The following is a 26992-nucleotide window of genomic DNA, read 5'->3' on the forward strand; positions in this document are numbered from 1 at the left end:
CTATTTCTTGAATTGTTAGCTCACTGATCGGTTGGGATGCTTCTGTGGAATTGTGCAGGTGCTTTCGTGGCAAAGAATTTCTTCAATTTGATTTTGCGCACAAATTTGAACAAATCTATATGGGCGTCAATATGATTGTATTTGGCCGATGGTGCAAAGGAAAGTCCTTTATTCAGTAAGGATCTTTCATCTGGAGTGATGCTGTGTTTGGAAAGGTTGAGAACTAAGTCTTTCATTACTTGTTTCGGTTGACTTCTTTCGCACTGGCCCTCATGTTTCTTTTGTTGAAGTTTGCCAAGGCACCTGGGTTGCCGCAGTCTTCTACCCCCCCTCCTTCCTCGCCTTCTGGTGTGACTTGGGTAATTCCCATAGGTCCTGGGATTTGAAAATGGACAGATTTTTGTGAAGCATTAGGTTGGATATTTCTATTCCCCTTTTTATAACATTTAATCTGGTTCATGTAGCTGTGTTGGTCTTTATTTTCATTTGTAGATGTGTTGCAGTTGCCATTTTCTGATGCTGTTGTTTCTTCCTGATCCTGATTATCCATTTCCGAATCTGCATCCGAGCTCGCAGATGATGTGTTTGGGGTTGTATTTTTAGATGAGGGTTTTGAAACCTGATTATATTTCAACGGAAATGTGTATACTCGATCTCCTTATATTCTCTTTCATCTCTGTAGCTTTTTCTTCATTTCCTAATTTTCACTTCATCTTGATATACTTGTAATATTTCGTACATTTTGTCAAAATTATTTTCCTTTGTGGCCTCCAGTGCTTTCATTTCAGCTATTTCCTTCTTAAGAGCTTCAATTCCTTCCACTGCCCTTTTGTGTTCCCTTTTGGCATGTTCAATCAGTAGTTCTATCATTGATGTTGAGCTAGCATTCAGGTTTTTCTCCCAAGGTTCCCCTAGGTCGCTATCCTGCTCATTGTTGAAGTTAGGGAATATTAGTATCCTTAGTACTCTAGGAATGCGATTTGTTTTCAGATAATTTTCTAGGGATACTTGCTCCCAGTATTTATCTATTTCCTTCTTTGAGACTCTTTCTAGTTTCACAAATTTATATCGTAAGTCCTCTTTTCTAGTGCCTAAGATGGCAAACGCATGTGTCATATGCGTTACCAGGACAAAGAAGCAGATAGATAGTTAATCCGATGCCAATCAGGTTCATCACCAAATACAGTCTGAACCATTATGAAAGCCTTACAAAACACTGGTCTTTATTGAAATTGGACGAACATATCAAGAACTATATTGATGCTAAACCAATCATCACATTTAAGAAAGCTGACACTTTAAAGAACATTGTGAGCCCATCATCCCTACCTGACCTAAAAGAAAAAAGAAAGAGGACATGGTTAGAAACTGACCATATTGGTTTTAGAAAATGTGGCATTTGCAAAATGTGCAAGTATACACATGTACAAACCAAATAATTTCAGGACAAAAATTGACTTACCTTCAGGATCAAACAAGAAATCAACTGAAATGCGTTGTATACGGGATCATTTGTATCTGCAGTAAAATGTACATTGGTAGTACCAAGATAGAGCTTTGCACCAAAATCAGAGAGCACATGGCAACAATTGGGAGCCAGGACCCGAGATTCCCTCTAGAAGACCATTGGCAGACACACCACCAGATGGAAGAAAAAACTGCAATTAAATTCATATGACTACAACAAATTCCTCAAACAAGAAGAGGGGGGAATAGACGTCTAAAACTGAGACAAGCAGAGGCCAAAATCATTTGTCTTTTTAATACTTCTGTTTATGGGTTGAATTCTGATAATGAGATGATTTATTTCCTTTGATTAATGGTCTATATGTAAGTGGCCCACATAACAAAGTTTCTGTACTATATTATTAAACTTAATACAAAGGGGGATTAACTGTTGGAATCAATGTATTGACGTAATGTTCTAACCTTACTATTACCCATTATCAGGTTTTTTCTTTCTCAGCATTGTCTCAAGTCTATCTAATTGGCAATTGTTACATCCAATTTCAGCACCTGTAGAAGAGATTTTGAATTTTCTAGCTTCCCTAGCGGAAAAAGGGCTCGCCTACAGGTCTGTGCACGCCTACCGTTCAGCAATTTCCGCAGGTCATGACCTTAACCGTCCCACCTCCAACTTGCTATGACAAGCTTTGGGACGTTAATAAAGTAGTGAACCTTTTCCTGACATGGCCTAGTAACGAAGAACTATCACGTACAGCCCTATCTGGCAAACTCACTACTCTACTCTGCTTGGTCTCCTGCAGGAGAGTCTCAGACATCAGAGCTCTAGATCTAGCAGGCAGAACCTTTTCTCCTGATGGCATTGTATTCCATATTCATAGAAGAACAAAGTGAAATTCCAGAGTGATTTCCTTTACCGCCTTTAGAGATCAACCGAAGCTCTGCTTGGTTAAATGCTTGAAAGTCTACGAACAAAAGACGGCTCCACTCAGAACCTCCCCTAACGGGCAGCTACTGATCACTCTGCATAAACCGCACAAAGCAGTATCAGCACCGACCTTAGCACGTTGGGTCCGGTGGACGCTAGCTCAAGCAGGGATAGACACCAAGCATTTCGGAGCCCACTCAGTTAGAGGAGCCATGGCCTCCAAAGCCTTTCTGGCAGGAGTTCGCCTAGAAGATATCATGAGAATGGCAGACTGGGCTAGTGAATCAGTTTTCAAACAATTCTACCTAAAACCGGTAGATCAGCCAGCATCTATTGTGGTAAGTAAGCTTTAAACAAGCATAATGGGAGCCTCCGGTCTTGACATAGAATAAAGAGTTTCCATAATAACTTACTAGAAAGTCTTGATTCTATTAAAGCCTCGGAGGTGAGCATTATCCCACCCGGCGAGAAAATAACAGCATGTTACCTGATGTTAATTAAAGATGTAATGTAAAGATTAATGTTCTGAAATTTACATGTACCCTATCGGAATAACTCCTCGATTTTCTCCCACCCTAATAAAGGATCTAGGGTTGTCATATACAAGAGACTAAAATTTTCCTTTTTCTTGACAGCGTCTACAGACAAGTCTGCCTGATCACGGCCCGACACAAGTTCTTCTTCTTCAAGTTAGCTACAGTTATCCTCTACTATGGACAGCCAAGTTCGCAGCCCAGAAAGAGGAGGTGTCATCATGTTTAGGACTGTTTATGCAGGGGATCTGAACTACTATTGGTGGACTAGGTCACGTGTTGATGGTCTCTAAATGAACTGGAGCTTAGCTCCCTGGGAAATGTAGTTTTCTTCAGAGACCCTTACCTTTTATGTTAAGATTTTACTGTTATATTACTGTTATATTGCTATGTTTATTATATATATTTGGTGCACCTGTTTTTCTGCACATTACTCATGGCACATTCACTTTTGGTGCACAAATATCTTGCTGCTGAGCTCTTTTCTTTATTGTCGAATAAAAGAAAGAGAAGCATAATGGGAGCCTCCGGTCTTGACATAGAATTGGACTAGCGTTAATGCATAAGTACCATCACATTCGGAACGAGAGACACAATGCTCACAGAGCGCATTTTGCAAATTATGGACGCTCCGATTTACCACTTAGCACAAGAATTAACCCTTATTCTAAGGCACATACATTTATTTCCATATCCAATTTAATGATGAATAATATATACTTGTCTGATGCATCTAATGGGCAGTTGTTTCCCCCAAACTAATCTCCACAGGCAAAATGGGATTCAACCCGATCTTATTATGAAAACGGCTTGAACTAGGTAAGCCAAGTACCTTCCTAGTCACAATAAATATGATATTTAGAGCAATAAGATTTCCCTCGAACTGACAATATTGGTCTTCTCTCCAGGGCTGTCAGAAGATGTGGTGAGGCCCGGGGCAAAACATTTGGTGAGGCCCCCTTACAGTTTTTTGCACTCGGCCAGCGGCGGCATATCCGCACACAGGAGACTTGAGAAATCTACCCTTGAGTTTGTGTGCAGGATCCCAAATATGGTTTATTACTACTTTCTCTACTGAAGAAAGGTTCATGCCAGACTAACTTTTTTATCATATGAATAAATATATATAAGGTGGCATGAGCTCTTTACTGCGCCACCTCCAATTCTCTGAGGGTCAATCACTTTTCCAAGCAAAGAGTTGAGGGCAGATCTCTTTCTTCGGCTGGGGCCTCCCTCTGGAAACAGCCTCCCTGCCTCGCTAAAAACGAGGAGCCCCATCTCCGGTTCCGGAAGCACCTCAAGACCTGTTTATTTGCTTCTGCCTTCTTTCTTCCTCTCCCTTGCTGATCACCTGCCTGATCCATGCACTGGTCACCTGGTCAAGCTCTGAATTCGGTCCCAGGTCCCTGCCTGTACGTCCTATTGCAATCCCGCACTGCCTCTTGGCTCCCCTGCACTTGTGGTCTGTATCTGTAACCCTACAGTCCCCACTCTTGCTCGTATTGTCCACCCGTTGGCTACACTTATGAGTACTCACACTTGCCACCAGTTGGCTGCACTCTTGTTTCTACTTTGTTCCTGCACTTCTGCATCCTACCCCACCCTCGGCACTTCTCCCCTCCCCATTCCCTGCTCTTGTACGATCTGAATGACACAAGGCCTAGTAAGATCTGTGTTTTGTCCTACTCTTTTGTTTCTCCCTCCTTGCCTTGTCGCGCCTAGAAACACTTGCGTACAGGCACGTTATAAATGCCATATCATATAATTAAGGAGCACCCTGCCCCTGTTTGCGCATTAAAACACACATCATACACAGTGACAAATGATGTACAGTGGAGGCTGGTACATTTCTGAACTTAAGAGGCTTAAATGTTTGTTCCAATTAGTCAGGATCAACAGAGCACAGTGAGGGAGCCCAAACCAAAGGGTGGCTTGGGGGGGTGGGGGTTCTCACTCCCAAGAAAATGTTTGAAACATTGGGTTAAAAGTATGCATTTTATAGCACTTTCTTTGCAAAATTGGTATAAATCCACACAGTTTGCAATTGGTTTTGTATGGAAGCACATGGAAATTCCCAATAGTTGCAAATCACAAATTGTGCATAGGAACATTTTCCAATACATTTCATGCCGCCTTTCCACACGGGATATGCTAGTATAAACATATATTCATGCTGGTTGTTCTAATTATGTTGAAGCAGGCTGCATCAATATTTGCCATTATTACCATGTACGGATTCCCAACCAGTAAAAATGCCATGCCACAGAAAGTATATCCAGGCTGACTGTGTACCATAAGTGTTATTACTGGCTAGATTGGCCTACATTCAAAGTGGGCCAATTTAGCCAAGTAGTATGTTTGCTTTAACCTTGATGCATAGTCCTGTGCATCAAGGGTAAAGCAAAAAGAGCACTGGCAATGCTAACAGTTTGGGCATTTGTGTAGGCATGGCAAAGGCACTTCTGTATTGGTATTACCTGGCCATTGATAGTGCCAGTGCAAAATGGTTTGAGTACCTGAGCAGCTAATAGCAGTGCCTCGTAAATGCCTAATACTTATACATAAGCCAAAACTGTTGGCTTTGCCAATGCTTATTTTTAAAAGAATTTCAGCGAAAGACATGCAGGGTGTTTTTAAATTGAGTGGCCAAAGGCAGACCTGATTAAGACATTTTTATTACACCAGTTACGTGTTTACAACTCCAATGAAGTCATGAACTCTTAGAAGACTCCTTTGAGGAAACACTTGCAGGCACATTGAGGGCAAAGTTTGATGGCTAGCCATGTTTAAAGCTAGCCCAAAGAGTTCCAGTGAGGAGTTGTTTTGGGTGGGGAGGACAGGGACTGGGTGAGAATGCCATAGGGATAAGCATGGCCATGAGAAGTCATTTCACTGTTAGCACCTGCATTCATATCCATACACTTTTAGGTAATTGAAATCGTGATGTGGGGTTAGCACTTGCATGCTAGGGGAGTGATTAGAAGGGAAGTGGTGACATGAGACATCTCATTCTCACAGCAGTCCTTAAGTGTGATGTTTCAGAAATGAAGGCAAGAGGTAGCTGCTTGTAACATCGAAGCTTCACCAGAATAGTCTCATTCGAAAAGTGGAAAGATTTTAGGTGCCCCCACACAAGGAAGTTTGCCCCTTCCTCACAGCTACTGACGTTAGCACCTCTCCCAACATTTTAAGTATTAGTCCCCTTTCCCCCCTGACATTTTAGCCTAGGTGCACCTCTGATGCCATGAGCCCACCCCTTAATGAAGTGGCCCCTAGGGTGGCTACATTTAGGGGTGGTGCTGAACACACACTCACAAAAAACACTTTCACCCATGCATTCAACCACCAGTTACACAACTCCATACATGCATTTATACATAAAACCAAACACAGCATTGACACAAACATCAACATGCACGCATGCATTCATACATACATACACATATACATACTAATTTAAATACACATACACACTTTTAATTTAAAATAAAAAACACTTACCTTACCTCCATGCACCCTTAAAAAGCATCCACGCAGCCGACACGTAGACATGCTGCCTGACAAGAGAGAACTCCTCTCCCATCAGTCAGCGGGGTCACGCTGAGCAACGTGAACACACTGACTGACAAGAGAGAACTCCTCTCCCATCAGTCAGCGTGGTCACGCTGAGCAACGTGGACACACTGATTGACAAGCGAGGAGTCCTCTCTAATCAAGATGAACACACTGACTGACAGGAGAACTCTGCTGTCAGTCAGCGTGGTCATGCTGAGCAACGTGAACACACTGACTGACAAGAGAGAACTCCTCTCCCATCAGTCAGTGTGGTCACACTGACAACATAACACACTGACTGACAAGAGAGAACTCCTCTCCTGTCAGTCAGCATGGTCATGCTGAGCAACGTGAACACTGACTGACGAGAGAGAACTCCTCTCCCATCAGTCAGCGTGGTCACACTGACAACATGAACACACTGACTGACAAGAGAAAACTCCTCTCCTGTCAGTCAGCGTGGTCATGCTGAGCAACTTGAACACACTGACTGACAAGAGAGAACTCCTCTCCTGTCAGTCAGCATGATCACGCTGACATGAACATACTGACTGACAGGAGAGGAGTCCTCTCCCATCAGTCAGTGTGGTCACACTGACAACATGAACACACTGACTGACAAGAGAGAACTCCTCTCCCATCAGTCAGCGTGGTCACACTGACAACATGAACATACTGACTGACAAGAGAGAACTCCTCTCCTGTCAGTCAGCATGATCACGCTGACATGAACATACTGACTGACAGGAGAGGAGTCCTCTCCCATCAGTCAGTGTGGTCACACTGACAACATGAACACACTGACTGACAAGAGAGAACTCCTCTCCCATCAGTCAGCGTGGTCACACTGACAACATGAACACACTGACTGACAAGAGAGAATTCCTCTCCTGTCAGTCAGTGTGGTCACGCTGAGCAACCTGAACACACTGACTGACGAGAGAGAACTCCTCTCCCATCAGTCAGCGTGGTCACACTGACAACATGAACACACTGACTGACAAGAGAGAACTCCTCTCCTATCAGTCAGTGTGGTCACGCTGAGCAACGTGAACACACTGACTGACAGGAGAGGAGTCCTCTCTTGTCAGTCAGCGTGTCCATGTTTTCAGCTGAATGACGGGAGGCAGCAGAGCTCACTTCTGAGCCCTGCTGTCTCCCATTATTTTGCTGTTTGTTGCGGAGCCAAACGGCTTCACAAGAAACAGCAAAATCACTGCAGGGGCAGCACAGTCCCCCGTGTGAATAAAGGACACGGGAGACTGTGCTGCCTTCCACTTAGGAGAGGGGGCCGCGAGGCCCCCAGCAAGCGCGAGGCCTGGGGCAGTTTGCCCCCCCTGGACGCCCCTCGTGACGGCCCTGCTTCTCTCCTGTCTCTCTTCCTCCCCATCCTTCCCTATACCAACCCCAACTCTCTGTCTGGACATAACAACTGAAATACAATGTCTGTTGTTAAATGTATACAAATAATCGTCTTTGTTTATTTAATTATTTTTTATGACTATATATTTTCTGTTCTTTAAAAAATTATTTCTTCGGCTTCTTTAATTTTGTTTCTTGATTTGGCTGAACAATTGTGTATTGGCATTTGTTTTTTGTAGTTTTTTGCCCAGCTTTGAGAAAGGCTTAAATTAACCGAAACACGCGTCACTAAGGGGCACAACAAAAAACTAAAAATAAAAAAGGAATCATGAATTTTTGAGTGGTATGAATTGTTACTGGCACTGTTTTTTTAGAAATCCTTTCAGTATTACTTCCTAATAGTGGTTTCTGGCTATATCCGCTCTTCTCAAAAGGCGACAGTTTTTGGAAGTAACATCATTCTCCAGTCAATTAACACTAGCAATTGAATACAATGGGCCAACATTGAGGTGTCGCCACTTAACCAGTTTACTAAAGCCAAACACAGTCCATTTACTCCCTGTGAAAGAGTCCTTCATGAGATTGATTATGTGGGATCTACCACAACAATCAATGCAAAGAACGTGAATGCTGGAATGGGATGAGGGGGTGAAATGCTTTATGTCGCTGAAGATTATGGTAATGTTTTTAAACTCCAGGAAGCAAAACCAAGCTCCAAAAACCAGAAAAAATAAATTTTTTGAATATTTTGAATATCCTTCTCTTACTTCTTGATGATGCTATATTCTATCCGGTTCCTCTTTCCAGACTCTTTCAGTGTCCCATATACATCTCATGGGTTCAGTGACCCTCTTCTGGTCACTGAAATGAGGAGCTTCTCCTCGACAGTTTGTTTCACTTTGTTTAGTGTCACAGACCCCACTTCGTTCTCTTTCTTTACTTTGGCAACTTGGTTTACTCTCCTGCAAAAAATCACCCGGAGGGGGATTGCCCCTGATGCGCAACTGTTCTTTTTCAGCTCTTCGCTTGCCACTGATACCAGGTAGATGACTCCTGATGCAACTCTGGGCTTCTTTACTCCCAGTGGCCTTTGGCTTGCCACTGGTATGGGGAAGATGGTCTCTGGTGCAATTCTGGGCTTCTTGACTTCCAGTGGCCTTTGGCTTGCCACTTGTACGAGGGAGATCACTCCCGAAGCAACTCTGCGTTTCCAAACCCCTGTCCGGGCCATCGTGGGCCCCATTACCAGGGGCAGCTGGTGAACGTTTTAGCAAGGGAAACCGTTTGCAGTTGGTTTTGTAGGGTAACTCATGAACAAATCCAATAGATGCGAGTCACCAGCAGTGCACAGGAACCTTTCTCCAACACATTTTCATGATGCCTTTTTTCACACAATATGTGCCAGTATAAAACATTTTCATTCATTAAATGCCATTATAGGTACATATTAACACTTATCATGATTGCTTTATCAAAGATGCCCAATACAAAATGTCATGCCACAGAAAGAATATTGCCACTGATCATGCTTGCTTTATCAAAGCTGCCCAATATAAAATGTCATACCACAGTAAGAAATGGCTAGACCGCTGCATTAAAATGCCATTCTAGTTACATAATAACACTTATCATGCTTGCTTTATCAACCAAGCCCAGTAGGCAACGCCATGCCTGCTGCATGGTGCACCAGCACCTTGCAATCAGACATAATCACATTATTGATAAATGTGATTATGTGTGATTGTGAGCTGATGCGGGCCCAGGGAGCAGATGCGTGTCAGGAGCTGGGGTCCCAGGGTACAGCCATGGCATTTTTTACTGGGCATCAATGCCGTAAAAAGTGCCATGCCTGCCCCCTGAGTCCCTTAGTGGGTCACAGGCACACATTAATTGTGTGCATGTGAAGTGCTGGGAGGCCAGTCATGGTATTTTTTACTGGGCATCTATCTACCTGTCCCTGGATCCCGAGCTCCTCACACACGTACACAATCAACGTGGTTATTTGTGTATGCTAGGTGCTATGGGGCACAGAGATGCAGGTATGGCATTTTTTACAAGATATCTTGTCCATGCCTCTCCCTTGGGCTCCACAGCACCTAACACACACACACAATCAACATGATCACATCTATGATAGATGCCCAGTAAGAAAATGCCATCCCTGTCCACTGGGCCCCACAGCGCCAAATACACGCACCAAATCAACATGATTATGTGAGTATGCGTGGTGCTGGGGTGCCCAGGGGGCAGGCATGGTATTTTTGACTCTACATCTATCATAGATGTCCAGTAAAAATGGTTCCATCCCTGTCCGCTGGGCACCACAGCACCTCAGAAGGAGAACTGATTTTGGCCGGTGGGGAGGTGGGTTGTGCCACAAAGGCATTTTTAAAATGCCTTTGTTGTACAAATCCCCCCCACTCACCAAAATCAGCTCAGACCCGCACAAACACACACACACATTTACACAACATACACACAGCAAGCACTCTCTCGTTGGCACGAGCACCCATCATGCACTCACTCATAATACAAGCAAACACGCATCCATACAGATACTTAAATAATAAATAAATGAACATACAAGCACACACATTTGGACAACATGCAGACAGCAAGCATGCTCTCGTTCACACCAGCATCCATCATCATACATTCACCTAACAACACAAGCATGCATGCATCCATACACATAATTTAAATAAAAAAATACATGAACATAAGCAAATGTACCTTCTGCCGTTGGTCTTTCCTCTCCAGCGCTCCAGCCCGCTAGCATGAACAGGAAGCTTCCGGGCTCCTGCACATGCGCGCAGGAGCCTGAGCCTTGGTGACTAGATGCCCCACTCCAGCCTGCTCTGTATGTATGTATGTGCGAGGAGGCGCAGGAGTGCCACATACAGACATGCAGTTCCCCAGCCAGCATTTCCAATGAGCCATGCAAGGCTGGGGAAGCAAAACACCTCCAGCCTTGCATGGCTCACTGAGCTTGCGCGGCTCAGGAACTAAACTGTCAAAGGGAAACAAAGTTTTCCTTTGACAGTTCAGAGCGCTCCCTCAGCTGAAAAAACCGTTGAGGGAGCGCTCAGTGTTTCAATGGGCTGGCTCCTCCATAATAGGCAAGAGGGGGCCAAGACCTGGTGGGTTGACGCCCCCTTGCCCATTATGGACAAGCCGCCCCCTGCCCCTTATCTCCAGGGAGGTTCCACGTCGCTGGTTCTTCCTGGGGTGCTGGGTGCAGCCAGTTCCTCCAGCCGCTGTACTTCTTGGCTATCTTTCTTCCGCGGCTCCGAGCTAGTCCACGTTCAGCGTCTTTCCAGGTCGACTTTGTTTAGCTCTCAGAGCTCCCATCACCTGCAACATCCTTCCGGACCCTTCTCGCATCGGCACCTTCACCGACGAGGACCTTGTCGGAGAGAACTCTGCTTGTTCCCTTCTCCGGTGAACCTGCTGTGGCAGCTCCATCTCACTCTCCCAGGTTTGGGCTTGCCGGGTTTGCCTGTGTTCACGCCGGCTTCTTCTTCCTCTTAAGGTTAGTCTGTCTTTGCTTTTATTATATCCGAATTGAACAGTCCTCCGCGAAAGGCTAGAAGGTTGTTGTTGGTTCCACAGAGGCTTCTTCACGCCTCTGCATATCATCCTCGTGTCAGTACCTGATACAAGTACCCTCTCTCTGTTTTCTATCATCTTCCTTGTCTCAGTATAAGCAATAGGTACAGAGTGACAATAGCACATATATGTACTAGGCGTGGGGGGTGGTTGTGAGGAGGTGGTAGATGTCTTGTGGGGTTTAGGGGCACTGTGATTTACAGGCCTATGCCCTAGTGGTCGTTCTTTTCCCCAAGGAGGGAGTTCCTCCCCATGAGGTCCTCCCGCATTAAACCACCCATAGGGGGACTATCGAGTAGCGGCCTCACCTCCCTTGTCTCATGAGAAGTGACGACACCCAGTGACTTGTCAAATAATCCTCATCCAATGGCAAGAAAATGCCTGTTTCCTGGTTTTGCTTCACGTCTTACAAACAAATCTGCATCGTATAATCCCCTAATATATAGTTGGGGGCCTCTGCAGAAATAATTTTCCATATGGGCACCCCTCTGCTTGACGTTATTTCAAAGTAATTCCTTCTTTGAGGTATCCCATATTTATTTATGAGTGCAGACGGGGATACGTAGCCTCTGGTTTAGTCCATGAACCTCTAGTTTGTGGATTGCTTGTTATATGGGGTATATATAAGTGGTCAATCTGCACACTTTCGTCTCCGGTAGCAGACCTCATTCAAGATTCTTGGCCTCAGGGCAATCTTTGGTCCTATGGCGCTGCAATGGGATTCCTGTTGCTGGAGATTCCAAGGAGACTTGATTCCGCTTAAGGTAGATTCAGAGTAGGCAGTAAATGTTTTGGCTCCGGTTGCCAGGTGCCCCATCTGACCTCCCAATTACTATTTGCCAATATCGAGGAATATCCATTTGCTTGTGCCCACTGCCCACACGGCATACACCCCCTCGTCATGGACGAAGTGGAACAAAAAGAACTAGTGCCACTCTGGCTGCAAAGGAGAGAGTAGGCTGGCAGGATGGGGGAAGGGCAGGTCAGGGAAGGGCGGGACTTGCCCTTTGGTTTGCAGTCTTCATTGGCTCTTGTTGCATGGGGGCTTGACTAGACCATTGGCCTCATTCCGAGTAGGGCGGTAAGGGATACCGGGCACTGGTAAGGAGACCGGTGGCGGTAATCCCTTACCGCCCTACTATGAGGTCCTTTAGCGGGTCCCTTCCTTAACACCTGGTCTGTGCAGGTGTTAAGGACGGGACCCGTTAAGGGACCTGGGCGCAAATAACGGGCTTGGCATACACTGGCCCATTATTTGCGACCTCCCCATTCCCATTTGAGCCCTCTCGGGGCTCAAATGGGAATGGGGAACGGTTTGGTGAATGTGGACTTACCGGTCCCGCCAAAGTCTAACTAGACCGGTAAGTCCCCATGGCACCAAACCGGACATGGTACCGTTATTGGTAGCAGTCATGACGCAAATAGCGCCATGACTACCACCAACCTCGGAATGAGGTCCAATGTCTGGAATAATAACAAAAAAGGGCACTAGATTCATCCCGACAGAAATATCCAACTAATATATTGATAAATAGAAATCTTTGATCCAACTGGGCATGCAAATTAAGCAAAATATTATTTGGAACACATATTTCTACAGAATATGTTTATTACTTTATTACTTTTATCCTTGAGTCATCATTTATACTAATAATCACAAGTAAGCCATTGCTTAAACATATTGTAACTAAGCAATAACATCCTAGCCAGCAGGTGGGATTGGTTGGTAACAGCCTTGGGCGCAAGAGCCTTAACGATGGGTCCAGATGCCATTACCAGCTGATCCGGCCCATCGGTGAGGGTGTTATTGCTATTAGCACCCCAGGATTTTATTCCAAAAGCCTGGTGTGCTGATAGTTATCTATTTGTGTGAAGAACAGGACGTGCCCTTGCGGCGATCCGTTCATTCAAACAAATACTAATCTAAGATGGCCACCATGGAAATGGAAGGCTTAACTGGTCAAGGGCCTTAACGATGCCTACAGGTGCGTTACCAGCTGATCCGGCCCATCGGTGAAGGTGTTATTGCTATTAGCACCCCAGATTTGTACTCCGAAAACCCGGGCTGCTGATAGTTATCTATTTGTTTGAATGAACGGGACATGCACTCACAGCGTTGCGGTCATTCAAGCAAATGTTCATCTAAGATGGGTTCCATGGAAATGGAAGGTGGGGCTTCTCTTCCATTTATATCTGAGCCCGGGATGCGGAAGCAGCAGAGGAATGAGGTAAGTGGGTTGGGGATGGGTAGGGGGTGAATGACTGGAGGGAGGGGAATGCGGGGGACAATGGAAGGGTGGCACTCACAGTTACAAACTTGCTTGGATCGTGGGATTCACCATGCAATGTGGGCAAGCTTATTGGCTGCGGCGCCCACCCCAGGCGCTAATTGGTATTAAATTAGAACTGCATAGAGCTCTAAACAGAGCTTCATTTAGCAAGTGATTTGGTGCTTTCCAAGGTACATTTATTGAAGTCCTCGTTTAGACCGTGTAAGACAAATACACAGTATTGTATTTTGGTTTTAAAACTGAAGATGGAACAGTCCGCTGTACAAATTGTAAATTGTGGAACCAGAAAACCAGGGTTTCACCATTATGTCATCCTCAGCCAATCACTTTACCTCATTGTGCCTTTTTTTCCTTAACTCCCACTAAATCTGGGATCAGCCAGCTGTGACTCAATGGGCCACATTCCAATGTTGCCGGTCTGGAAACAAGGGTGCCAGTAAGCTCGCTGGTACCCTTGTTTCCAGACTGGCAAACTACGTGTTTGCCTGTCGAAGCCGTCTGATGGGACTCTATTGGAATGGGGACTAACAAATATACTGGCGCCTGACTTTCCGGCCGCCGGACTCATAATGAGTCGGTGGCACCGGGAGGTCAGGTGCCAGTAAATTATTGCTGGTCTGGCGGCAACCCGCCGGTTGCACCGGCAGGGTTACCACCGGACCCGTAATGAGGCCCAATGCATTCTGTTCTATAATGTATCGCTCATACTATGTCTGACTATATTATTACTCCATAGATAATTATAATTCTAACCATGTATATAATGCAGGCCTTTATTTCAATTGTTTCTGCTCACTCATGGCAGCAGCTTTTTGAGTCATGGTTTCTCACAAAGAAAGCGAAACATGCTATATTACAATGGTTACTGAGAAATCTGTTCTAAATGTATGTATATTTACAAATGGACACATATGCTATGTTTTGACATGTGTACCATATGTCAGCATTTTTCTACAGCCATCCCCAGTGGTGGGCTATGTCAGGATTTCTTTTTTTCCCATTGTGCCCTGCAATTCCACTCCCATACCTGGTAACTGAAGTATTGCAATATATCATATCATTAACACATTTTACCATGTTAAGATGAAAAAAATGAACATTTGAAATCGCAACTATTTTATGTTTTTACTTAATAGGCATTATTGTAGTTCACACTAAGGCCCTGATTCATGGAATTATTTGCGTGTAAAATGGGGATTTGCGTGCCATTCTGCCCGTAAATCCCCATACGTCAAGAAGGGATTTGCACGCATATGGCAACGAAATCCCCATTTTACACACAAATAATTCCATGAATCAGGGCCCAAGGGTAGAAAAGGTACTGCCACTAAATAACCCTACTAAAAACCCACACTTCTTTATACACCGTAGGGGTGGTAACTGCTGCACACCAGAGTGCACGACAGGGGAAGGGATATGGGCCACAATTAGTCAGAACAGCATGGGTAGGAAAGGGTACTGCCACGGTTATAGGTCAAATGGTCAAAAAAAATGATCGAAATACAAATTGATCGAATCGAAATGGTCGAATGTCAAATGGTCGACATCCCATGTACACAATGTAATCGGGTCATTACATCGAATCCAACTGGTCGAAAGTCAAATGGTCGACACACACATAATATACACGGGTCATTGAGAGAAAATGGAAGCCGATTGAAAGGACAATCAACATAAAAGAGGGTCACAGGAGATAACATTAAGTGAAGAGTAAAGCACCTTGTACGAGACCTATGATCACAGATGACGGTTACAAACAAACTGTCAGTGCGTCAGGAAAGTGACAGAGGGAGCAGCTGATCAAAACACGCAAGTGAATACCGTATACGTGACTAGAAAAAAATGGTGAGTTAAACACACTAAATAAGCAAATTAAAGAGTGGTTCACACAATTTTATATTATGAATGGGTGGGGGTTCCCCCCAACCCTCCATCTTTTTTTTAAATAGAAATGCGAACCCTCCCAAAAATAGAATTACAAACCGATCGTTTTTTTACCATTTATATATTCCATTTTGCATTTTTAAGAAACAAACTTTAACTACACACTTGTTTACCAAAAATAATAACACAATAGGTGGATTAATTTCTAAAATTTGCTATTTCAGATACGGCTTCATAAAAAAATGGAATTCATAAAATCCCAAAGGGGCGCAGTGCAATTAACGTATGAAAGATATATATACAATAAGGAATGCACAAGACAAGAAAAGAGCTATTGGAAGTGTAAGGAGTACAACAAAAATACATGCAAAGGAAGAGCAATAACGGAAGGCGAAAACATACGTTTAACTTGCGAACATAACCATATGCCGGAATTACGGCAGTTTTCATAAAGAAAACGCTTAACAAATTGAAGGAAAATGTAGAGAAGAATAAAAATGAAGCATCGACTTCACAAGTAGCCAAGGCATGTGAGAGTTTACCGCTTCATATAACGGCACAGATGCCAAATACGAAAACAGTAAAACGGAATATAAATAGACAAAAACAACAAATAGAAAACTTACCCATGGCACCACAAAATTATGAAAATATGATTATACCGGAAGTATTGCAAATAACAGAAAAAGGAGAGCAGTTTCTATGGAAATCTTTAGAAATAAAGAAGGAGAAAATGTTAATTTTTACTACTTTTCAGAACATAACACACTTAGGAAATTCAAACACTTGGCATGGAGACGCTACGTTTAAAATCTGTCCAACCCCTTTTCATCAGTTTTACAGCGTTCATGGAACAATAAATGAAACAGTTATACCTCTGATTTTCGTTTTAATGCCAGGAAAAACAGAAGAACTGTACAGCTGTATATACAAATTAATTCACGAAACACTGCCAGATAAAAACCCAGAAACAATAATCATGGACTATGAACAGGGACAAATGAACGCATTTTCAAAAATGTATCCAGAAACTCGTATTCAAGGTTGCTTTTTTCATTTTAGTTAATCATTGTGGAGACGAATTCAAAAATTAGGATTACGGACATTATACATAGAAGATACCGAATTTCAACACCAAATAAAGAGATTATACGCTTTAGCATTTGTGAGAGAGGACATGCTAATTAAATATTATGATACTTTGATTGCATCTGATTACTACACTAATGATGAACAATTATGTAATTTACTTGACTACATAGAAAACACATGGATTGGGCAACTTACTAGACATGGAACCAGACGAAAGGGAAAATATGACATTAAAATAGTGAATTGCTATACATCTGTGATAAAAAAAGGACCAAGAACAAACAACGTACAGGGAGGTTGGCACAGCAAAATAAATAAAGAATTTAATTCTAATAACCCAACACTATGGCACTTCCTCAAAAGTCTCAAAAATGAACAAAATGGACAAGAAATAAAACTATCCCAGACACTATCACTAGAAAACCAACCAGTAACCAAAAAAAAATACAGAGACCATGAAGATAGAATTGCAAGCATAGTACACAATTTTACAAATACAGAGCCTACACAGTTCCTGGAAGCAGTAGCCTACAATTTGAAATGTTAGGAATAAATAAAAATAACTCACCGGACAGAAAACGCCAGCTCCAGGCACGAAAACCATTCACCAACTAGAGGAAACCAACTCCAAAAAGGGGCTCGCTGCTAAATCCATAAATGGCAGAAAAAACCAGAATCCCAAAAAACACGAACTCCATGAAAAACCATGAAAACCAGAAATCCTCACGTTGCAAAATGAAAACATCAGTTGCAGTGAAAAACCCAAATCCATGAAAAAAAAATCATCTAGGACACAATCCAGCGAAAAAAAACATCCAGACAGGGGAAATCCATTATAAAAGCCATCGATAAATCCAAGAAAAAAAAATCCATTAGAAAATCCATTAAAAACCATGAAAAACAGGAATCCTCTCTTTACAAAAAAAGACATCCTTAGCAGTGAAAATCTCGAAATCCATGAAAAACTCCTTCCAAGACATGATCCAGGGGAAAAAAAACATCCAAACGGGGAAAATCCATTTAAAAAAACCATCGACAAATCCCCCAAAAAAAAATAAAATCCATCAGCAAATCCGGAGCGCGAGAACCAGGTATCCAACCGCGAACAAGGAACTTCTAAAATGGCGTCTACATCGAAAACGTAACACGTCATGAGTTACATTATTTGACAAATTTAATGTTAATATACTAAGCAAAAATGATACAATTACACCACCTAGTGTTGGAAAAGAAATACACATTTATAACTTTTTTTTCTGAAACAAAACAGTTGTTATATTTAATTAATTTTAAAAGTTAACTATAAAAAGTTTGGAAAAGTTTGAAATGTTGAAATTATACAAACTGTTTTGCAAAATACGACAAATATTAATACATTAATTTTTACCAAAACAAAATAAAATGAATGTTTTACTCTAAAAAAGTGTATGCTTCAATCATTTCGACCAAAATTAAATCATTTCGACCAAATTGTAATTAGACCAAATTGTAATTCGACCAAATTCATTCGACCAATTGTCTGTCGACCAATTCACTGTCGACCATTTGACTGGACAGCTACTGCTACTAACCAACTAACCAACCCCACTAAAAACTCACCCGTCTACATACACCTCTCACAATCTAAACTAATCACAATCATGCCTCTACAGCACAACAATCTGCACGCACTTCTCTATACCACAACAATGAAACAAACCACACATAGCCTCGCCCAACAGCACACGGCAGCAAGCAACTGAAAAAAACACCTACGCTCGGTGAACGGTGTCAACTGAACTGAAGCGGCCAACAGCTCATCACAACTTTCTTGCTCTTTCTGCCGCTCAGTGCTACTAACTTTCCCACCTCCCTCCCCCCTTGCTTTACAGATCCACCAGAGCGCCAAGAAACCACGCAGGTCGCAACAGTGTGCCGTATACAAATGTTTACATGACATAACATTAAGTTACTATCTACATGACAGAGTTGTTATGTACCACATGCATGTGTACCTCGCATCTCAAGTTTAGGCACTGGGCCCCAACCCAATTCTGCTGAAACGCAGGGCTATCAGTCTGCTGCAGTGTTGCTGTGCCATTAGCATCCACTTATTTCAGAAAAGGCTGGAGACAGCCTTGGGCGCTTCGAGGCTTGAATACTGGGGTGCTGCCCACCAAGAGAGCACTTCTTTCTACTGTCATGACAATATTATCAACAGGAAACACGACTTGTTTGAACAGTCTTTAGAGATTGCCCGCTATGTAAACGAACTGCAATGGGATGTGTTTGTAAAATGAGCATCATGAGTTGCTTTTTTAATTAAATATTACAATATACATTGAAGGGCTTTCAAGTGCAGCCATGCCATGCTCGAACTGGTCACCCTGGCCTGTCTTTTGCTAGTCTTGCAATCAGTCCAGTATCCCCATGTCATGTTGCTCTGCATGCATCAAAGCCCTCAGTATCAGGCAGGGCTCAAGTCAAGGGTGCACGCGGGTGAACGGAGCCCCCCCTTTCTTTTCAGAGGACCCCTTGATATGCTAATTTCTGGTGACGCCTCATTCAATTGGTATGTGATTGAGTCCCCCCACTTTATTTTTAGGACTTGACCCCTGCTATCAGGGCCTTCCGCAGGACACACGCTTTCTGCGCAGTTTCCCAGCACATGGCTCTATCATCTCATTGCTGGTCCATTCATGGCCTTAACCAGTCTTTTTCAACTTCGGACCTGCCAGTATAAAAATCATATCTCGGCACTTTCATGCCTTGCATGGGATATGAATTTCATGCTCAAATCAATACATGTTGTGTATATATTAAGTGTATATACACAAGCACACAGGTGTGTCCTTGCTATTGCCCCTTATAGATGCCCCCTTTCTTTTTCCTTTGGCCCCCTGTGTGTCCACCCTAAGTATGACTCCTGGAGACGCCACTGGGTATTAGGTGGTGCTATAGCAGCACTTGCGAGTCAAAACTATTGCATAAGAGTAGAGATAGGAGAGAGATGAAATGTGAGAATGGGCACATAGGCCATGGGCTTTCTTTGGTTTTTTTAAATGTATTTTTGTTAAATTGGTAAACCTTACACAAGACAGACAACAACAAATCAAGTTATAACATTTCATAAATGATGACTTGCATAAACCTATATTATTTGGTTATGTGCCCACACACTGCACGTTAATCTCAATTTAAATTCCTATGGCCATACCCACCCACTACCTGCCCACACCCCCAAAAAACACGCTCTGCAATGACTTCCTTCTTGTTTAAAAGATTTTATTGGATGAAGTTAGGTATACAAGGCAAATAAACAAAAAAATCATATATCAAGAATAGCAATTCATGTAAAGCCAGGTGAACAAGATCTAGTAAGGGTAAAAAAACAAAGTAAGCCTAGTATCCTTATATCATATAGTTACAAACTTGTGCTAATACATTTTTGAATATCGGGTGGTTGGGGGGTGGGGACAAACATTACAGACAGCAAGACAAAAACACTAAAACTGACACGCACCTATAAGAGGAGGAAGAAGGGAAGGGGATGAAGAGTGGGTACAAATATTGCATACTTTTTAACAGACTAGTGATACACAGGTTTCTAATGCAAATCTACACAGATAAATAGTCATTAAATGATTGCCATTTCAACTGAAACTTCTTTTGTAAATCGGGTGTAGGGGCATTACAGCCTTCCAATCTATGAATATCACATCTAGAATTCCACCAAAATATATAGTGAATTTGATTCAGGTTTTTCCAATTAGTCGTAATATTTTGGATTGCCACCATTAAGCATAAATCAAACAGATATCTAGGGTGTTTGTTGACAGAGTTGTTATGTAACATAGAGCTACCCAAGATAAGAACATCAAAACAAAAATCCATTGTAAGGTTCAAAATGCATTTGATGGTATTCCACACAGAGTTCCAGAATGATTTGACATATTGGCATTCTATACACATATGTTTAAAAGAGCCTTGAACTTGTAAGCAGCTCCAGCAGTTATCATTAGGTGATAAACCACATTTAAAAAGGGATACAGGGGTGATAAAGGCTCTGTGGTGAAAAAAGAATAATGTTTGGATGAGACTTGCAGAGGAGGTAATTTTAGAAATACACTGCCATTGGGTGGGGGGGGCAGCAAAACTGATGATCCAACAGTGCACAGTCTCTTCTCCAGTAATTGTGAAGACATTCAATCGTTGAGGTAAGTGAAGTATTTAATAAGATGTTGTAGTATATGGATGCTGTTGTATTAGAGCTGAGCATATGAAGCAATCTCAGCGCATCGGATTATTGGAACTATACAACAATGGGCCTCATTACGACCCAGGCGGTAAGTTACCGCCTGGGTCGTACCTTTACCACCATGGCGTAAACTACGTTTACGCCATGGTGGTTGGCGGACTTACCGCCCCATTCCGAGGTTGGCGGGGCGGTAAGTCCCCAATCCCCATTTACCCTTCCCCATTCCCATTTTTGCCCCATAGGGCATAATGGGAGTGGGGAAGGCGTTAATTACGCCACCGTAAATTACGGTGGCGTAATTAACAACAAGGTCCCTTAGCGCCATGGATTTTAACACCTGCTAAAAGCAGGTGTTAAATCCTCCATGGCGCTAAGGGACCTCAGAATCAGGCGGTAAGGGTCGGCGCTGTTTACGCTGCCGTAAACCCCTTACCGCCTGGGTCGTAATGAGGCCCAATGTCTCTAAATGTTCTACTATTGCTGCAATAATTGTAAGAAATTGCATCAGGGAAGAGTCAGGCATATGAAATTTGAAAATAAATTCATCAAATGTAATGGGAATACCACCTTTAAACAGCCGATTACAGAATTTGATGCCTTTAGAGAGCCACGGCTTCCAAAATATGGATTTACCTTTCATTTTAATCAAGTGGTTAAGCCAAAGGAAAGGGGATATGAATGAGGATTGCTTAGGTATAGATGGGACCATAAATACCTTAAGGGAAAGGATTGATTGACGAAAACAGGAGTATTTAGTACATTTATTTTTCCCTTTAGTGAAGTATAGGTCCGCAAGGGACATTGAGGAAGCCTTAGCTCTCTCCAGGCGAACCCACTTACGCACCTGAAATGATATATCTCAATCAAACCACCACTGTGTTTGTTTAACCGTAAAGGTAAGATGATATTTTTTTTAATCTGGGAAACCAGCCCCACCGTGGGAACGGGATCTTTTGAGCTTACTTAGCGAAGTTCTATGTTTCTTTCTCCCCATAAGAATTTCATGAGACAGGAGTCTATAGATTTGAAGACGGAAGGGGGAAGAGGATTAGGCGACATATAGAGAAGATACAGTATTATATGGGAGATTTTCATCTTAATCGATTCAAGTCTACCCCACCAGGCGAGATGCAGAGGGGACCAAGAAAATACTAACTCTTTAATTCTGGCTGAAGTACTATCTCGAGTTATACGTATGATTCGCCTAAAAGTACAATGTACAAAATGATGCCTCCTCCGCAGACGCAAATACGATTATTTGTTTGAATTTGAGTGCCTGGCAAAGGCTCATCAGCCCGACAGATCGACCTATTGAGAAATTATTTAGGTGTGTTGGGCTCTATACCATTTTAACTTGTACATACCCTATTTTTGAGCCATAAACATGGTAGGCGTTTTCGATCTAGACCTGGACAGCAAAGACGCTTTCGATCTAGACCTTTGCTCCATCGTCATGGCAACACCTATAAACACTAACACAGCACTCGATTTAGCGTTTCCAGATTGCCAAGCCGACACAAGCAAAGGGTTCTCTGCACTTTGCACGTAAGCCCTTGGGAACCTGTGCACTATTATCTCTTGCTTCGAATTATTTTGACACTCGTTTAAACTTGCCGAACAGCTAATGGAGTATGGGCATAAACTTTGCAATTTCCCTGGGTTTTTGCATTGCCATGCAAACTTTAGTAAAACGATTACACGCGCATGACAATGAGCGCCGGTATGTTTTTAATTATTTGTATGATCTTACTTCGCAATAATGGACATATGTGCATTAAGAAGCCCACACGTAGAACACAGCCCCATCTGTTTACGTTTAGCAAATACCTATGGCCAAGGTACGTGAATATCAGAATTGCAGTGAAATAATAGGTTCTGAAACATACGGCTCATATCAACGCCATAATATGTTTAGATCCATAACTACAGCATATTGTAGTGAAACCAAAAATGTTTGGGGCAAGAATTTGGCAAATAATAACCAGTGTATCTTCAAATCATCATTTTAACATATTGCAGTGATTAACACTTTTGAAACAAAATGTAGGCTCAAACCCAGGAAGTATTAACTGTGAGCATATATTGGGACATTTCACAATTCTCTAAAAACATCATACCTTACAGGTGGGATTCGAACCCAGGGATTCAAGCAAGTGACCACTATTTCTTACATCCATACATTTGGTACATCATAAGTGATGGTAAGAGTTCAATCACCATATCTAAAAGTGGAATGCACTTGGCAATCGAATATAATTATTTTCTTTTCCTACATTAGGAGATGACAGTACAAACAAATGTCTGACTAGTTGGATATTGTTAAAGCCATTAATATTAAAAACATCCTTCAAACACTGTGGGCCTCATTACACGGTAGGCGGTAAACCATGGTGCTATTAGCACCATGGTTGCCGCCGGTACCATACCGGCACCACCATGGAGGAAAGGGGAATTACCACCCCATTCCAAGGTTGGCGGGGCGGTAATTTCCCCTTCCTCCATGGCCCTTCCCCATTCCCATTTTTGCCCCATAGGGCTCAATGGGAATGGGGAAGGAGCTAATTACGGTACCGCAAATTGCGGTACCGTAATTAGCACCAAGGTCCCTTTGCGGGTCCCAACTTTAACGGCTGGTCTACACCAGCCGTTAAGGTCGGGTCCCGCAAAGGGACCTCGTAGTAAGGTTGTAAGGGTTTACCGGTACCAGTGCCCTTACCGGTACCGGTAAACCCTTACCACCTACCGTGTAATGAGGTCCTGTATGTGAAATGTTGCACTTAATACCAGAATGTGAGATTCAACATGTGATTAACCTGAGTTTTATTTTAATTCTCTTTTGCATTTTCTCTCATTTCCATGTATTCCTACCCTACACCCCTCCCTAATCTCTGTCCACATATGCATTGTTTTTACATTGTGTGATCAATAGTGATGCAATGACTATGAGATACGCCCTGTTTTGAAAAAGGCTCAGCATGAGCCAAAACACGTGTCAATAAAGAGGGGTCTCCCACGGGAGATTTGTGATTTAAACCTATACTTAAAGGATAGTTCCGGGACTTTTTTTTTATTGTTCCTACGGTTCGGCCATGTGTTTTTAAGCATAAATCGGTAGATCGTAGAAAACTTTCCTATGGACCTTACCCGACTTTTCGTCCATTAACGCACTCGAAATCAGCCTCCATTTTGTGATAATCCTAACATTTCCCCCCATCGCCCTGGCTCACCTGCGTTTGCGGCACTAAATCATACCCCCCACCCCTGAAACAGACTTTATCAAAACATTCATATTCCCCGCCTCTATACGTGACGTGACTGTTCTGCGTAGGCAAACGCGCCCAGGCGTCTTCTACGCGACTCCACACAGAACCCGGAAACCAACACAGATCAGCTCACAACACAGCGCGCCACAATTCGGAATATGAAACTGTACTTTTAAATCAAACCGCAAGATTGTAAATTTGGTAAAGTACATTTATTTGACATCAAATGTTTAGAGAATATTCAGCGATTTGCATTTTTCTTTGCTCTCGATCCAAAATAGTTCGTCTTGAGGCAAGCGATGTTCGTGTGCAGTACACAGGGTGTTGGTTTACGATAAAATAAGCTCTTCGGTCGCACTGATAATCGCATGGCTGTTCCAACAACGAGGCACTAGGCCACCACAACGGTATGTATGTTGCATCTAGCCATTAGTACCGCGTAAGGGCATACTTGTACTTGGCGATCGTCCCATAAAATGGTCAGGGTGGTAACGTTGTTCATGCGGAGAAGCAACTGGCGGTTGTAAAAGCCATCCGCCGGTGTCTGGTACTCGTGACACATACAATAATGAAGGATGTACCTGTTTTAAAAACATAAAAAATGAAATTAGTCTCACCAACAGATCTTTATTAAAATTATTCATTTTATATATTAGGTCGGGAAATTATTTCATAGCTAGGACAGTGCAACTGGGTATTATACGTCATTTCCAGTAACCCACCCCCTCTCCTCCGCCTTTTTCAGAGCCGCCTGAGCGCCAGTGGACCACTTCGTCACTGATATGATATAATATCGCATTTGCAACGCGCCTATACACAAGTTTTTCAAGGCGTGGCGAGGCAGGGAGGGGGGGGACAAGGAGAAGACAGACAACGATCCTACTAGGCCAGGTGTCATTCAGATCGCGCAAGTGCAGGGGTAGGGAGAAGGTAAAAGTGCAAGGGGAAGGGGAGGGGGGAAGTGGAGTACAAGGTAAGTAGCATAAAATAATAAATACATAGGGCCAGCTGGTGGCGAGTGCAAGGTAAGTGCAGAACAAGTGCTGGGAAGGGGGGGCTGTAGGATACTGAGACAGTCCCCCAGTGCAGGGGTTGACAGGGAGGCAGTGCAGGTGGAGAGTGGAAGGGCCCAGGACTGAGGTCGCAGACAGTGGACCAGTTGTAGCAGGGGAGAGGGAGAGAGAAAGCAGAAGCAAAGAGGAAGGTTTTGAGGTGCTTCCGTAAAAGGAGATGGTTCCCCTCAAGATAGTGCGCGGTACAAAACAATATGCCACATAGAACGAACAAGTACAACTTAACCCGTCTTTAAAGCTACTGTATAGTAATTAAATTGCGGTATAAACTCATCTAAAGAGTTACTTACATTATATTTGCATTTTCCATTGTGTCTGTGCGTAGGGCAGCCCCGAAATACCACTCCTTCTATGCCGACGTTATTTCTTCTAATGAACGAACATTAAATGGCTTTCGTTTCTGAAATGATATTCATTATCGTTTACGTTATTGCACCACACCGCCAAAAAGAAGTCTTTCGGGATGGTCCCGGCCTGTCAAGGTCAAATAACAATAAAACCTTATACTGAGTCGTGGGCCATTCCGGCACCCGAGCAAAAAATCAAAGCAGCTGACCTTCACTTTGAACGAGCACACATTCCTAGTTAGCTACATTCAGTGTAAGGCCATCTCACAGGACTTGAAATTTACCCTCCATCTTTGCATTTTGTCTGCGTGCATTTGCAGTCCCAGAGAACCATAAATACGGAGACATTCTATATTTTTTGAAAAATGATTTATATTACTGTTTGGTTTAATTTAATGCGCAAATGAACAAGGTTGGATAGACACATTGCATGTACACTGAGCAATCACTTTTATTTACACAATACATAGCTACACATATTCAATGGGCCTGCGACATGAGGAGACTCCAGAGCAAAGTCACAGGTGACACCCGGGTGGTTCGCACAACTGCACGGTGAAGGGAGGGGCAACGGTGGAGAGACACATTGCATGTACACTGAGCAATCACTTTTATTTACACATTACATAGATACACATATTCAATGGGCCTGCAACATGAGGAGACTCGAGAGAACAGACAATCAAATTACAATCATTTAAACCGTGATGTGTATTTCTCAATGAGCTCTGCTTTAGGTGGACATGGAACAGAGGCAATGTTGGGTGGCAATGCAGTTGTCCCCTGCACAGGTTCGTTCACAACTCCATGTATGTGCCTATCTAGGACATCAACAACAAGTCTCTCAATAAACTCATATTGCATATCCTGAAACACTGGTTTGATCACCCATTGTTTACTTCTTTTAGTGAAGGCCTTATTGTAGCGAAGCGTCCCTAAAGTTCCGGTCGTCCTACTTTGTTGACGGCCAACATTATGGTTATGTGCCAAGACCGCTAGAAGAGTCCGATTTATCATGCCCTCCATGCCAAAATGCAATCGTTTTGGCCTGTACTTTAGGCACATATTGTGGAACACCTCCAAATCTCCTGTGTGGCAGAATTCCGTGAGTCCCCTCAAATCTCTTGTTATAGTTTTATCAAATACAATCTTTTCAATGGCTTTGTGAGTGGGTGATGAAGGAATCAACCACTTTTTCTTCCGTGCCTCCTCTGTGGACAAATGGCCATGTTCACAATTGTGGAAATGTTGGTTTGTGGTCCAGCGGTGAACGTTGCTACAGTGTAGCATTACTGACCGCCATTTTTCCAGTAGAATTTCCAACGACCCTCCACATGTTTTTGAGCTCCACCAA

This window comes from Ambystoma mexicanum, chromosome 7p (genome assembly GCF_040938575.1).
Source record: "Ambystoma mexicanum isolate Mex_15411 chromosome 7p, UKY_AmexF1_1, whole genome shotgun sequence".
Lineage (NCBI taxonomy): Eukaryota > Metazoa > Chordata > Amphibia > Caudata > Ambystomatidae > Ambystoma > Ambystoma mexicanum.